Consider the following 16,727-nt stretch of genomic DNA (forward strand, 5'->3'; position numbering starts at 1 on the left):
ATGGCTGCAGGGGTCTGGTGTATATCTGTGCATAGGTCTCTAATCCATTGTGCCTGTGTAAAGTCCTGTACCCCATGAGGGTCCCCAGTAAGCTATGGAAGCCTCTGAGGTAATATGGAGGTGGAAGCCTGAAGGAGGAATGCCTCTGGCCAGGACTGAGCCTCTTAGCTTTCCTCAGCTAGCGCTGAGACCCCAGCACAGGACAGAGGGGTGGGTCCACCTGGTTTCATCCTTGGTCTCTGTCCACTGAAGGAGCCTCCTAGAGATAAGCAACCAAGGCTGAAAAGAGGTGGCCTCATGGTCAGGCAGTAGGAAAGAAAGGTTGTGGGCAGCATGGAGGTGCCAGCTGCCCCATCCTGCTGGGCAGGGGTTTGGCACCAGCTGTCCAGGGCAGACAGACAGACAGATGTATGTATGTGAACTTTTATTGGTGTCCTGAAGCCAGTCCAGCCCCACCCTCCATGGCATTTGCCAGGGACCCGGTAACCTGCAGCCATACACTACCATACCACCCAGGTGCAAGATGGGTACCAGGCTGTCTCAAGCACTGCTGGAACAAGCATGCCCTGGGTCCACTAGGAGCATTCAGGGTGCCCACTGCATGTGGAGGTCAAGTCCAGCCTGGAGAAACTAGAGAAGCCAATATGAAATGGGCAGGGCAGAAGCATCCAGGATGCCCCTAGGTGAACTTCCTCTACTGCCCATTTGACTGGGTCCTAGTTCCCATGTGGGTAAAGACTTTGGTCATGTGTCCCCTCCTTCTGGGTTCTGGAACCAGCCTTGGTGCTGTACTTCTTACATGGGTGGGGCCCTGGGCTCCCATCTGATGCTCCTCCCTGCAGCCTCAGGGTGGTCTTTACCCTAGGAAACTTTCTAGTGTGTCACTTGTCACTGTTTCCTTCCAGGCTATGCTTCAGGTGCCTAGAGTGCCAGGACAAGGAAAGATAACTTGTCCTACATTTACAGAGCAGCCATGGGAGGTGAGCACCCTCAAAAGCCATCAAGGAGGGCTCAGCAGTTGAGGCGCTCGCCTGCAAAGCCAAAGGACCTCAGTTCACTTCCCCAGGACCCACATAAGCCAGATGCACAAAGGAACACATGCATCTGGAGTTCATTTGCAGTAGCTAGAGGCCCTGGCATGCCCATTATCACTCTCTGTCTCTGTCTCTCCCTCTCTGTGTCTCAAATAAATAAATAAAATCGATAAATAAAATGTTTAAAACTATATCTTAAAAATTGCATGTGTGTCTATGTGATATGTGTGTTTTGTGTGTAGGTGTGCATGAGTGTGGGTACATGTACATGTGTGTATGTGTGGAAGCCAGTGGTTAGCACTGGGTTTTCTTGATCACTCCCCCTGTTATTTACTGAGGCCATCGTTTACTGAATGTAGAGCTCACCGATTTGGCCAGTCTAGACCGACAGCTTCCCTGGGGATCCCTGTTTCTACTTCCTGAGTGCTGGGATTACAGTCAGGCTGCCATGCCCACCAGGTATTTGTGTGAGCACCATGGTCCTCACCTTTGCATGGTGAGTGCTTTATCTACTAAGCCATCTCCCCAGCCCTCAACAGATCAGGTTGTGTGTGCTTCTCAAACACCACACAATGTGTTGAGGTATGTAGATGTGCATGTGTAGTGATCAAACATGGTTACCAAGGCATGCACATTACTAGTTACTATGTTTATGATGAGAACACTTAATATTTAGGCTCTTGGCAATTATTTTTATTTTTATTTTATTTGAAAGTGACAAACAGACACAGAGAGAAAGAGGCAGATTATAGAGAGAGAATGGGCATGCCAGGGCCTCCAGTCACTGCAAATGAACTCCAGATGCATGCACCACCTTGAGCATCTGACTTACATGGGTCTTGGGGAATTGAGCCTCGAACTGGGGTCCTTAGGTTTCACAGGCAAGCACTTAACTGCTAAGCCATCTCTCCAGCCCCTCTTGGCATTTTTTAAGAATACAATGTAGGGCTGGACAGATGGCTTAGAGTTTAAGACACTTGCCTGTGAAGCCTAAGGACCATGTTCTACTCTCCAGATCCCACATAAGCCAGATGCACAAAGGTAAGGCAAGTGCAAGGTCACACATGCCCACTAGATGGTGCAAGTGTCTGGAGTCAATTACAGTGGCTGAGGCCCAGGCTTGCCAATTTTCTCTCTCTCCAAAATTAAAAAAAAAAAAATACAATGTATCAGCCAGGTATGATGATACAAGCCTTTAGTCCCAACATTTAGGAGGTTGAGATAGGAGGGTCACCATGAGTTTGAGGCCAACCTGGGGCCACAGAGTGAGTTCCAGGTCAGCCTGGGCTAGAGTGAGATCCTTCCTTGAAAAACAAATCAAAACAAAAAGAATACAATATATTGTTAAGAACAATAGCCACCACACAGCACAGATCTCAACTTCTGTATAAGGGTAACCACACCTCCTCCAATAAGCTTCACCCCAGCTCCCTCTCAGCTTCCTGAGGCCTTAGTCACCACCAATCTATTATTTTGAAAATACTTATTTAGGGCTGGAGAGATGGCTTAGTTGTTAAGGCATTTGCCTGCAAAGCCAAAGGACCACAGTTCGACTCTCCAGGACCCATGTAAGCCAGATGCACAAGGGAGCACATGCGTCTGGAGTTCATTTGCAGTGGCTGGAGGCCTTGATGTGCCCATTACCTCTCTCACTCTCTCTCCTAAGTAAATAAATAAATAAAATATTAAAAAAAATACCTATTTATAAGAGGAGGAAAAGATCATGGCATCAAAATAAAAGAGAGACTGAGATGGGGAGGGGATATGATGGAAAACGGAGTTTCAAAGGGGAAAGTGAGGGGGAGGGAGGGTATTATTATGGGATATTTTTTATAATCATGGAAGTTGTTAATAAAAATTTGAAGAAGATAAAATAAAAATATTTATTTATTTGAGAGAGGGAGAGAAGGCACATCAAGGCCTTCAGCCACTGTAAACAAACTCCAGATGCATGCAACACCTTGTGCATCTGGCTTATGTGGGTGCTGGGGAATTGAACCTGGGTCTTTTGGCTTTGCAGGCAAAAACCTTAACCACTAAGCCATCTCTTCATTCACTCCCAATATATTCTTTCTATGAGATAAACTTCAAATTCCATGCATGAGTGAGATAATATGGAATCTGTCATCTTTGCTGGCTTGTTTCACTGAACATAATGTTCATCCACGTAGCAAGTGGTAGGAATCCTTCCTTCCTTCCTCCTTTCCTTTCTTTCTTGTTTGTTTTGAGACAGGGTCTCATGTAGCCCAAGCTGGTTTGAATTCCCTATGTAGCAGAGGATGACCTTGAACTCTTTGTTCTCCTGGCTCCATCTCCTAACTGCTAGGATTACAAGGCATGTACCACCATGCTTAGCTGGATTGCATTCTTTTTGGCAGTTGAATAGTATTCTATTAAACATCTCTACTATATTTTCTTTCTTCATTCATTTAGTAGATATTCAGTTTTTTGCCAATTTTTAAAGATATATTTTTTAAATTTATTTGAGAGAGAGGGGGGAAGAGAATGGACATGCCAGGGCCTCTAGCCACTGGAAATGAACTCCAGATGTATATGTGCATCTGGCTTACATGGGTTCTGGGGAGTCAAATCTGGGTCCTTAGGCTTCACAGGCAAGCACCTTAACCGCTAAGTCATCTCTCCAGTCCCCAAATTTTGTCTCTTGTGAATGATGCTACCATAAGCATGGGAGTGCATATGTCTCTCTGACCTACTGATTTCATGTAGACTCTGTAGTGGGATTTCAAGATCATATTCTATTCTTAATATTTTTGAGACAGGGTCTCATGTATTCCAGGCTAGCCTCAAACTCATTATGTGGCTGAGGAATACCTTGAATTTCTGAGTTCTTTCAGATTCTTGTCTAGTCTGTGCATCACTCTTCCTTGGTGGTAGGCTTGGCAGATCTGTTCCCCCGCCTGGACTGTCTCTGTTCACTGTTTCTTCTGCTGGGCAGAAACTTTTTCAGTTTAGTGTCATTCTGTTAGTCTGTTTTTGCTCTTGTTGTCTGTGCTTTTGACAGTCAAAGACTCAAATTTAGGCAGAGTAGCTCTTAGTTGGGAGATATAAAATAGAGCAGACAAGGGCTGGGGATATAGCCCAGTAGATAAAGTACTGTTGTGCAAGTATGTATACCAGTGTTTGGATCTCTTGGCCTCAGGTAAAGGCTGGATGCTAAAGTGGGCTTCTGTAATCCCAGCATACCTATGGCAAAAAGGGAGGTGGAGATAGGAGAATCTCCCAGGAGTTCATAGGCCAGCTAACTTGGCAAATATAGTGATGAACAATGAGAGACCCTGCCTCAAATGTGATGGCAGGTGAAGAGTGTCACCTGAAGTTGTCCTCTGACTTCCACACATGCATCATGGTCCACATGCATGCCTGCACTCACAGACATTAACAAACACATAAAAAAGGATAAAAATAAAGAGGACAGACAACACCCTGCAAACACCTGTAGAGCTTTCATGGACAGAAGAGGTTGCCCATGTTGAAGAGAAGAATATTCTAGAAGGAGGCTTGCTGTCAGATGAAGAGCTGTGTGATCACCAGAATTGATAGGAGACCTTTCTTCCTTGAGAGCAGCGAGATGCAGAGTCACAGTGACCAAAGATGATAGGCATTTTCCTGATTAGCTTTTCCTAACTTTGTCTCCCAGGAACAGAGCCCCTTCAGGCATACCAGCTTTTTAATTCTCTGGTCCCCATGTCAGCATCTACTTCAGGAACAGAAGCCCAATGCCTCCCTAGATAATGTGGGCTTTTGGGTCTCGTTTCCCTTGTCCACAGACTGTTCTTGATAGCTGAATACCACCTGATAGCCTAGGAGCTAAGGACAGAGGTTTCAGGCTACAGTGGAAAGACATGTTCCCAACTGGGCAAAGAGGACAGGGCCTGTAGCCTAAACTACTCAGAAGGCTGAGTTGTGACATTATTTGAGCCCAGGAACTCATTATTTGTTGAGGGAACACAGCCAAACATGATCTCAAAAATAAAGGCTAAGACTGGAGAGATTTCTTAGTGGTTAAGGCACTTGCCTACAAAGCCAAAGGACCCAGATTTGACTCCCCAGTACCCATGTAAGCCAGATGCACAAGGTGGCACATATGTCTGGAGTTCAGTTACAGTGGTTGGATGCCCTGGTGTGCCCATTCTTTTTCTTTATCTGCCTCTTTCTCTCTCAAGTATATATATATATCAGTGCCACCTCCCAACATCTTACAGGTGAGAAGAAGTCATAAAATGGCAATTGAGCTCCTAGCATAGCAAATCACACTTGTTACCTGTTCCTCGTACACAGACACAGTGCAAGGACATCTCCATTTACTGCAATGACTTCACGAAGCAGCAAGCCTCATTGTGCAGGTGCTGAGGACACTATCCCAGGGTCCGAACGTTAGCTTCTTTTATTTTTCATTGAAGACTTTTATTTTTATTTATTTATTTGTTTGTTAGAGACAGAGAGAGGGGGAGAGAGAGAGGGAGAATAGGTGTGCCAGGGCCTCTAGCCACTGAAAACGAACTCCAGACACGTGTGTCACCGTGTGTGCCTGGCCTATGTGGCACCTGGAGGGTCAAACCTGGGTCCTTAGGGTTTGCACTCATGCGCCTTAACTGCTCAGCCATCTCTCCAGCCCGATTAGAGCTTCTTGATCCAGGATGTCACCTCCTCCATTTCGCACCTCTTTTTTTTCCTTTTGAGGTAGGGCCTCAGTCTAGTCCAGGCTGACCTGGAATTCACTATGTAGTCTCAGGGTGGCCTTGAACTCATGGCAATCCTCCTACCTCTGCCTTTTGAGTGCAGGGATCAAAGGCGTGTGCCACCCTACCTGGCTCATTTTGCACCTCTTTCTTAAATTTTTTGTTTATTTTTATTTATTTATTTGAGAGTGACAGAGAGAGAAAGAGGGACCGAGGGAGAGAGAGAGAGAGAGAGAGAGAGAGAGAGAGAGGGAAAGAGAATGGGCGTGCCACGGCCTCCAGCCACTGCAAACAAACTCCAGATGCGTGCGTCCCTTGTGCATCTGGCTAACATGAGTCCTGGGGAATTGAGCCTTGAACTGGAGTTCTTAGGCTTCACAGGCAAGTGCTTAACCACTAAGCCATCTCTCCAGCCCATTTTGCACCTCTTTAATGTAGCCTTGTGTGTCCCTGGTTCTGACCTCAACACTGGATGTCTCTGAGTCAGCTCTGCCTCCTGGCGGCTCTCACCTCCCTGTAGTGCTTTGTCTCTAGCCTGTACCTCACCCTTGAGTGTCCCCCATGCCAACATGGACAGCTAGGACCAAGCATGTTGGATTTCAGATATGGAGACTCCCCGCTTGGTGGCAGCTGACACCTGAGCCCACCCTACCCAGTGGCAAGGGGCAGGGGTGAGTGACCTGGCTGGAGACAGTTGCCATGGGAATGTCAGAGGATCCTAGTGTCACTCATCTTGGTGCCAGAGGGAAGACTGAGGCACAGAACAGGGTCAGGTTGTGCACATCTACATGAGACCTAGACCAACCAGGGCTCTATTCACACCCCAACTTGGCCCTGCCCCTGGTGTCCTTACCACGCCTGCTGTCCTCTCACCCCCCACCCCAGCAGAAAATGGCATTTCCTCTGCCCCACCCCAGGGAGCAACACAGAGTTGGCAAAACAAACAGGCTACTCTTCCTGTGGCTGCTGACTGGTGATGGATGGCCAGAGTGACTGGCTGTGCTGATGGACAAGCACTCATCATGTGTGGGCCAGGCTTGGCTGGCCAGGCTCAGACATACATAGGAGTGAGCCAAGAGTTCTCCAGGCCAGACTCCCTGCCCATCAGCCCATGGCGGTCCTAGTCCAGGCCCCTTAAAGGTGCACACCCTCCTAGCTCCCACACTGGTCCCAGAGCACCCTGTGTTCTGCTGACCAAGGTTCTCAGAAGCCTTTGCCTACTTCTGTGGTAGCACACAACACATGGTCAAGATCATGGGACAAGCTCAAGCAGAGCCCAAGCAGGCTTCTCAGCCATCTGGGATTTTGCACCTGGCAGGGAAAATATGAGCCCAATGCCCCCACAGGGGATATGGTATATGCACAGCAATGCAGAGACTCAGTTCCACATCAGCCCCTCTGCCTGGTGGGACCAGGGATTGACATCTCCCTACAGCTGCACAGATGGGTAAACTGAGGCTCAGGGCAGATGTGGTAGGAGGCCCTACCACTACCATCTCATGCCCCACCCTGCCCCCAGACCCTAAGCAACCATCCTCTGACTATGCTGGGTTCAGAGCTTTCTGGTCCTGACAGCTGGTGACTTGGGGCCCAAGGGACACCAACTTCTAAGCCTGAGGCCACCCAGCTGGTGACTGGCTGGAGAAGGGGCAGCTGTGGCCAGGCCTGTTGCCCTCCACTGAACAGTCCTACTGAGGGCATGTCTGGCCCAAAGGAAGCTTCTGAGACCCCACTTCCTGAACCTCAGAGAGGGTAGGGCGGCCACTTCCGCCCAGAGCCCCTGGCCCTGCCCTTAGCACCTCCTGTTCTGGTCTGCAGCCCCACAGTGTACCAGCGATGTGTTTCCTGCTGCTGGGGGTGGGGGCTCTGGGGCAGGGGTGCAACAGCTTGTTCAGATCCGGGCTCAGTAGGGCAGGAAGCCTGAGGGGTGAGGGCCGAGCTTGAAGCAGCGTCCCCTGGAGCAAAGGCTGTTCACTGAGCAGGTTGGTGACCCCTGCACAGGGGAACTATAGATTAAAAGCCTAAACAGGGCGTGGTGGCGCACGCCTTTAATCCCAGCACTTGGGAGGCAGAGGTAGGAGGATCACCATGAATTTGAGGCCACCCTGAGACTATATAGTGAATTTCAGGTCAGCCTGGGCTAGAGTGAGACCCTACCTCAAAAAACAAAACAAAACAAAAAGCCAGTGCTGTGGGGCTGTGGCCATGAGGGCATTCTGCAGCTATTGCTACTAGAGGTGGGTCAGACATGGTTGAGTTCCATGGCCCCCTGTTAAGATGGCATGGAAGCAGTGGGTGACTTCAAAGCAGGGTGTGTGAAAGTGTGTAAGGCATGAAGGAGGGTTGGGGAAGGGAGCCATTCTGTTTTCACCTCCTTTCCTGTAGGTTGTGTGGTAAGAATGGAGGGGTCCTTGGGAGTATTAGGAAATCCAATGGTACCTACCAGTCTGTAGGAGACTCCAACACTGCTGTCCCTCCATTCTGGGGTGGGAAACAGGAAACCTGGGGTCTGACCCAAGGTGACAAAATGTGGGGTAGACCTGAGGCCAGAATAAGCAGGAAGTAGCCCTGGGCTCCAGCCTCAGTGGTGTGTCTTGTGAGGGGCCACTTCCTGCCCAGGAATATCCTATGGAGGCAGCAGGAAGACGGCCACCTGCTAGGTGGAAAGGTCCAGGGCTCAGGGTACCCTCAGCAGGGTGCTGGTAGCTCCAGCAGAGAACCAGAACCCATCTGAGACTCTGGCTGGAATCTTAGGTGTCCTCCCTTCCCCCAACCTAGAGCTCCTAGCCTCCCCATCTTGCTGGTCCTCTGGGACACCCTTGGTCATCATGTTCACCCTCCAAGAGGGATTAAAAACCCAGCTCATTCTCCGGCCTCAGTTTCCCATACCAAGCCTAAGCAGAAGGATGAGAAGTGCAGGACCAGCCCTGCAGGCAACAACCTGGCCTAAGCACTCAATTCAAGCCACAAGGCGGGCCCAGGCAGATGGCCCAACCCAGCTGCCCTTGCTTCAGGCAATAGGAGGGGTCAGCCACCCAGTGCCACCCTTATGGCCTAAATATAACCCAAGCAGGCACCCCGCCGGGAATAGAGATCTCTGTCAGCCCTGAGCAGGTGCCTGGGAGGAAGGTCAGGGTGATTGGCAGTAGGACCGGCGGGCAGGCAGCCAGGTTTGGGTCATGTGAGTGTCCGGTGGCAAAGCCTGAGGGTGGAGCTCTGTGTCCTCACAGCCCCCACCTGCTAGCGCTGCCCTCAGTCTAAGGCTGCTGTTAGGCCTCAGGAAGAGCAGCTGCCCAGCATGCCAGGAGAGCTAGGCTCATTCACAGGTCTGGCCTGGCCACTATGGCTGGTCACATTTTGACCTCACGAGGGTAGACTTAGCTAGCCATGTGCTGAACATATTGGAGGATCTGTCTTGAATCCTGCCCAATGTCCCTCGGTCTCTTACTCTTGAAGTTTCTTCTGTTTCCTCCCTCCTCAAATTCCATTTGTTCCTGTGTTCTTATCCTTGTCCCATCCCTCCTACTGACCCCACTTCTGGCCACTCTGAGCTGACCCATTTCACTGCTTGGCCAGAGTCACTGCATTTGTGTCCTAGCTTCCAGCTTCCAAGCTATCAGGTGAGGTCACCTGGGCTTGATGTCACTATTGCTAGGGCTAGGGGTCTGAGTGTGGCAGGTGGCACTCAGCCTGCCCCTGTCTACTGATAGCTTTCCTCTCCAAATCTCACACAACATTCTGGGCCTCAGATTCCACCCTGACCTGTCCTCAAAGCCCAGTGCACATCTCCCTTACACACAGATCTCCCTAGCTTGCTTTAGGGTTCCCCTCAACACAAGCCTTCTCTCCTATTTCTCATAGAGAGGAAACCACTAAGCAATGGATCTGCTAATGTACTGAAAATTACCAAGACAACCTAGAAGAGATGGATCCTTCCTGGTTTCCAGCTGTGCAAAGGCTCTGGAGAAGCCTGAGGCATGGCAGGGATCCAGGGAGCTGAGCTGGTCCTTCAATATGGAACGAGAATGTCCCAAGTGGGTTGAGGGTAGGATGGACTTCTGCTGAGTCTGAGACATCCAGTGGCCCTGGCTCTATTGAAGGGTTTGCTGATCAGATAAGTGAGTATGTATTCAGCACCTATGATGGGTCTGGCCCTGTGCTTACCCACCACATGACAGAATGTCAGAACTTGGGTTTTAGAAGGGACCCTTGGGTTCAGGGACTGTGAGCCTGATAACCTTGCCAGTTGTTGTTGCCTTTTGGCCCTACTTGTTTTTGCCCTGTGATGGGCAGCTGGTTCCCAGCGGCAGCTCATGGCCGGCAGAACGGCTGGCTCCGCAGCACTTGCCTCCCAGGTCACTGGCTGGGAAGGCTATTCTGGGAAAAAAGGAGTGGGGGGCTTGCATGACTGCATAGGGACCAAGGGGCCGGATTCAGCCTGTGTGTGCTGAGATCCTTTAGACTACCTCTTCCAGCCTGGCCCTTGGGTTTTCTCCCCAGGAGGGTTAGCCCATCTCGGACCTGCGAACTGGGCCAGGGTTCCAGTGTAAGTTTTTTTGTTCTCTCAGCCATTTTTCCATTTTGGAACCTGAGTGCACAAAACAGGGTTAGGGGCCTGGAATAGGAAAGGAAGAATAGCAAGGTGTGACTGAAGGATGAAATTGGAGCCCAAATGCTTGTCATTGTTCCCAGCCTCGCTGCCACCTTGGTGGCACACACTGCAGGTAGGTGGCTGAAAAACACCCTGAGCCACCAAGCAGTGCACATAGGCTTGGTAGAGGTGCTGACTCTGGGCCTCTGCTCCACTTTGTAGCAAGATTGAGGTCTGAAGGGGACCCAGGCTACAGCCCCAGTGGCTTTGTGGTTCGTGGTCTCCCTGAGACTTCTGTGGAGAAACCTGAGCACAAGGGTCTCTGTGAGGGTCCAGACCTGTAGAACCCTGACCCTAGCAGAATCAGCTGTCTTCAATATTATTGAGGTTCCTCTGCTTGGTTCTTGTGGGGTTCAGGGTCCACACAGAAGCTGCTGTAGGGAACTGAAGCTGGTATGGCCCACTTCCTTTGGGTTCCCAGGTCCCACTTCCTGTCCTTCACTTACCCCAACTTTGACTTTCCTATGTACTGGGAAAACCTGTCCTCACTCCCAGTCACATCCTTCCCTTTTCTAAGATATGTGTGGAAAAATCAAGGCCTGAAGAATGGAAGATGTACCAAGATGGAGAGTAAGAGGCAGCTCTGGCCAGAGTTCAGACTGCCACAGTAGATAGAACCTCTATGGTCACCGTGGCTCACTGGCTCTTGGAGGCCTGGCCACCAGGTGTGGCTGCCCTGCAGGTGTCAGCCCTGGTGGGCACAGTTCCCCAACCCATAGACAGGCTTCTGGCCTGGTGAGAGGGTGAGACTGTGCACAGGTGGCTGGAGCAGGGGTCTATGAACATCATCTGGACCTCTGGAATAGAGAGTGGGAGGCAAAGGTCCATGTGGGCACTGCCTCCAACTTTCACACCACCCATCCTTCCTCTAGGCAGCTCAGGGCAACCAGACTTCAACACCCACCCCATATTTACAACACTCATTTCAGAGTTGGAGAAACTGAGGCCAGGAAACACAGCACAATGTGCTTCTTCACAGGGGCAATCCAGGCCTTAACAATGACAGAAGGCCACGGCCAGGCTCAGCATTATCCAAGATGGGGGCCTATGGGTTCCCAGGGGGACACAGGGGCGGTGAAGAAGTACCCATAGGCTGAGGAGATGGCTCAGCAGTGAAGGTGTTGGTGGCCCAGGTTTGATTTCCCAATACTCATACAAAGGCAGATACACAGAGTGGCACATGTCTCTGTAGTTTGTTTGTAGTAGCAAGAGGCCCCAGCACATCCATATTCTCTCTCTCTCTCTCTCTCTCTCTCTTTGGGGATAGAGAGATTGCTTAGTGGTTAAGGCACCTGCCTGCAAAGCCTAAGGAACTAGGTTTGATTCCCCAGGACCCATGTAAGGCAGATGCACAAGGTGGCACATACATCTGGAGTTCATTTGCAGTGGCTAGAGATCGTGGCACACCCATTCTCTCTCTATCTGCCTCTCTGTCTGTCTCTTTTTTTTGAAGGGGGGTGTTCAAAGTATGGTCTCACTCTAGCCCAGGCTGAATTGGAAATCACTATGTGATCTCAGGGTGGCCTCGAACTCACGGTGATCCTCCTACCTCTGCCTCCTGGGTGCTGGGATTAAAGGCGTGCGCCACCATGCCCCGCTTGTCTGTCTCTTAACTAAATAAATAAGTAAATATAAGCTGCAATTAAAAAAATAATGAAAATAGCCTATCTGAAGGGTCTTGGTTGTGGTGGGATCATGGCTTGGTGGGGGGTGCAGCTCTACCATCTGAGACTATACCATGAACTCAGCCCTGGGTGCTCTGGGGTCAGACTGGCTGGGCCTACTAGGTTGGCTCAACCTGGAAGACCCTCCATAATACTCCTCCTTCCGTGGCTTGCCCCAACATTTCCAGCTGCACTGGCCCAGCCTTGAAACATATTTTAAAGATTTGCCTTAATCCTTGACTGTCCTAGTGTAGCTCTGGCCACCTTTCCCTGAACTGTCTGCCTACCCACCCACCCAGCCAGCCCCTGTGGTGCCCCAGCCCCCGGGGTGCCACTGGAAGGAAGGTGACTGACCCCAATGAGTCCCATGGCAAAGCTCCTTCTATCGCCCAAGCCCTGAGGAATTCTTTCCAACTCTGAGGTGAAAAACCTGTCCTGTTGGTATGTTCTATCACCATGAAACTGGGTTCAACACAGATTTCACAAGCGGGTTCTAGCTTTCCTGCCCTGTCAGAGAGGAAGCTTCAGGCTTCTCAGCTCTGGGCTCCTGACAGCTTGTCAGTGATTAAATACCAGCCCCTGGACATGGAATTGCCCAGCCTAAGGGCTGCTGAGTAGTGCAGTCATTTGCACCCCTGGGCTCTGGGTCAGTCTGGTCAGTCCCAAAGGGTTTGAGGGTTTTATTTTAAAATTTGTTTATTTGCAAGGAGAGACGAGAGAAAGAGAGAGAGAGAGAGGATGGGCATGCCAGGAGTTCACCGCAAATGAACTCCAGACACATAAACATTTGTGCCACTTTGTGCAGCTAGGTTTACGTGTGTACTGGAGAATCGAACCCAGGCCATCAGGCTGCGCAAGCAATCACCTTAACCACTGAACTATTTCTCCAGCCCTTAGAGGGGTCTTAAGGCTTCTGATGGGCCTCACCTGGGAAAGGAGGCCAGCAAAGCATGAGCAATGCCAGCCCTCCATTCGCAGTGATCAAGAGGCTTCCAGCCCCCACTCTTCCTGTCATCAGCAACTGCTGCCCATGCAGTGGAGGGAGTCAGTAGCTGGACCCCCAAGCTTCTTTTCTATACTGGCCCAGCCCCCACGAGGCTGAGCGGGCGCCTTGGTGCAGCTCAGGGCCCCAGAAACATTTGCTTTAAGTCTTAAAATATCAGGTTCCCGCATGGCCAGGGTTTCCCTGGGGCCTGGCGGCAGGCGGGAGGGATTTCAGGAGTAAGAAGATTCCCCCTCTGGCCCCGCCCCACAGGCCTAGGCCTCCACTGAAGCCAGCCAAGTACTGCAGGCTGCCAGCTGCCCCCCCCCCCCCCCACTGCTCTGGGGCGGCCTCCTGTTCACTCAGCTCACATCAGCTTCTTCTGTGTCCCTATGCCTTCTTCAGAATGCTTGGTGTACTGGAAGCTGGGTCCTGGAAGCTTGTTCCCCACAGCTCAAGCTTGCTCTTACAGGACCCAAGCATTCATTTAGGCCAAGGTGATGTGCACTCCAGCCCTGTGCCCAGTCTTATCTCAGACAAGAGGGGTTGTAAGGGCCCCGGTGAAACTAAGAATAATTGGCAAAACAAGCAAGGGTGCTGTTTTCTTGGTGAACCAGGTACCAGCACAAGGGTGACGGAGATCAACACAGAGAAAAATCAACTCCTACCAAGTTAAAGATCCAGAGACCAAGAGGCCTCCAACACCTCATCACTGAAGCAGACCAAAAATGAACTCAACATGGCTCAGGGAAATTTTGTGGAAGAGGGGGGTGGAAAGAATGTCAGAGCCACATGTTGAGTCATGATATGCAGAGACACTTATCCTAACCCTAACTGTGGGCTAACTCCAGAATGCATGACCCATATAACTCAACAAGGAGGGAGTCAAGGGGAGGGTGTAGGTCAAGGATGAGCCTAACAATGGTACCAAACTGACTGTATTCGCTGAGTACAAAACTAATTATTAAAAAAAAAAAGAGAGACTAGGGCCCAGTGTTCCCAGTGACAATGCCTAGGGTTAAAGGAGACTGGGGGCTTTACCACAGTCTGGGTAGACGGGCTCCTCAGACTAGTCCTGATAAGGTTTGGAGGGTATGACTGGTGCCAGGCTTATGGTGTAGAAGAGAGGACCTAGGACAAAGGACAGAGGGCCAGTGTTTCCCCTTCCTGGAACACAGGCCCTGGTAGAAGGTTGGCTCAGGTGCCAGGTGAGAGTATGATAGGGGATTAATGGTCCAGAGCAGGGAGGCCTGTTGTACACAAAACTTGATGGGGGACAGGAGAGCCTTCCTCAGTGGCTGATTCTGGCCCTCAGCATGATAGCGGTTCCTGCCTATCCCTGCTGCCCCAGGGACCACTGCCAGAAGGAAGGCACATCCCCCACACATCCCCATTCCCTTCCAGACAGACCACCAGCCTTGGCCCAAGGGACCTGCCTCAGTGCAGAGCGGGGAATTGGAGCCAGGCTGCAACAGCTGGGCCCACTCGCGCATCCCCCAGGGCCACCGCTTTTGTTCCCAGGCCCCCAGCCTGGCCCATTCCCAGGCTGTACCTCACACTGCTTGGGATGTGTTCCCATGAGACTGTCCAAGGACCACCAGCAGGAGGTGTTGTCTGTCCCTGACTACCAGGATGTAGGACCGGCTGCCTACAGGCTGGCAGAACCCCTACCCCCCACTCTCAGGTCCTTGCACTTATGTTCACAAGCACAGCTTCCCTGCAGAGTGGAGGACGCCCAAGGGGGCTCATCAGCCCCCAGAAATGCAGGGGTCTACACGCGCATGTGTGCGAAACCGACCGCTCGGCAATCCACTGTGAAAACCTTTGCCCATGAATCTGTGCATGTATTTGAAGTAGTCAGTCCAGGATCCACAAACCATAGACTAAGAATATTTCTTAAAAGTTGGACATGAGCCTGGAGTGGTGGGGCACACCTTTAATCCCAGCACTTGGGAGGTAGAGGTAGGAGGATCACTGTGAGTTCAAGGACACCCTGAGACTACGTAGTGAATTCCAGGTCAGCCTGGGCTAGAGCAAGACTCTACCTCAAAAAAAAAAAAAAAAAAATCTGAAAGTTGGGCATGGGTACTGTAATTTCAGTACTAGGGAGGCTGAGGCAGTGGAGCACATATTCCAGGCCAGCCTGGGCTATGTAGCCAGACCCTATGTAGAAAATGGCAAATGTTGGCCAGCCTGGGCTATGTACCCAGACTCTATGTAGAAAACTGCAATTGCTGGTGGTGCAATTTAGCTCCAGCTTGCCAAAAGGAAAATTATATACATATATATATATATGTGTGTGTGTGTGTGTGTGTGTGTGTGTGTGTGTGTATTCACACACACACATATGACAGAGAGAAAGAGGGGGAGAGAGAGAGAATGAATGGGCATGTCAGGGCCTCCAGCCACTGCAAACGAACTACAGATACATGTGCCATGTGGGTCCTGGGGAATTGAACTTGGGTCCTTTGGCTTTGCAGACAAACGCCTTAACCACTAAGCCATCCCTCTAGTGGCCATCCCCCCACCGCAAAAACTTTTTTAAAAGATGTGTCTGTACTAACCACAGATTTTTTTTCCTTGTCATTATTCCTTGAAAATAAAACTATTCATATAGTAGTTGTGCTATATCAAGTGGTAGAAGTGACTGAGAGCTGTTTTAAGATGTACAGAGGATGCTCACATTCTATGCAAATGATTCACCATTTTATATAAGGGATTCAGAGTTTGGTACTCTGGTTGGGGCCGTTCTGGGCCAGTTTGCGCCAGATACTGCATACCAAGGGATGACTGTGTCTACCTTTGGTGGCTGCTATTCTGTTGGCAGCACTGATAGTCTAATTCTTCTGCTTGCTTTACAGGGAGCTGGTCTGGTGGTGGTGGGGGGCTTTCTAAGTGGTCTTTACACCGGCTGGTGGCTGGGGGTACCAATTTCTGTTTGGCCAGGAGCTGTGCTGAGGCATCAGCGGTCTGTACACTTCCTGGTGTTCTCTGAGGAGACTCAGGGTCCTATCCTGTCTCCCTGAGGATCTGGCCATATCTGCACATTGAGCTGTCTGCCTCTTGCAGGGTCATGAGTATGTCATCAGCTGCCATTGCTCTACCATTGGCTGCACATGCTCTTCTCCAGCTGCCTGAGTGTCTTGTCTGTTCAACGTCTCTCTCTCTCTGTCCCAGCCAGGGCAAGACTCCTTCCTGTTTTGCAGCCAGGAAAATTGAGGCCCAGAGATATTGTGAGGATGAGGCTACTGCCAAGACTGGAGGGGTGGAGAGAGAGGTCCTGTGGCTTGTCAGCCATGGCTACCAAATGACCCAGAGACATGGGGAAGGGGGAGGGACAGTGGTAGGTTAGGGGCCCTTGTGGCTGGGGCCCAAGGAAGCAGAGGTTAGAGCAGCACTCTTAGCCCCAAGGAGCCCAGCTTGGCGTTCCAGAGAGAGTTAGAGCCTTGCAGAGGATTAGGAGGTCGTTGGCACCCCTGTAACCCGAGCCCTCAGCCAGTGCTGGGAATGGGTGTCTGACCCCTCTGCGGCCTCCTGGATCCTGGAGGAAAATCCTGCAGGCCAAGTTAATACCAAGACCAATTTTTATTTCAACAAAGTTAATTCTCAACAATGTGATACTGAGGCAGAGGGATTTTCCTGCTTCTGGGGGAAGAGTGGGGTTCTGACATGGTGATATCTTCTCCCCTTTACAGC

The sequence above is a fragment of the Jaculus jaculus genome, chromosome 13 (genome assembly GCF_020740685.1).
Source record: "Jaculus jaculus isolate mJacJac1 chromosome 13, mJacJac1.mat.Y.cur, whole genome shotgun sequence".
NCBI lineage: Eukaryota > Metazoa > Chordata > Mammalia > Rodentia > Dipodidae > Jaculus > Jaculus jaculus.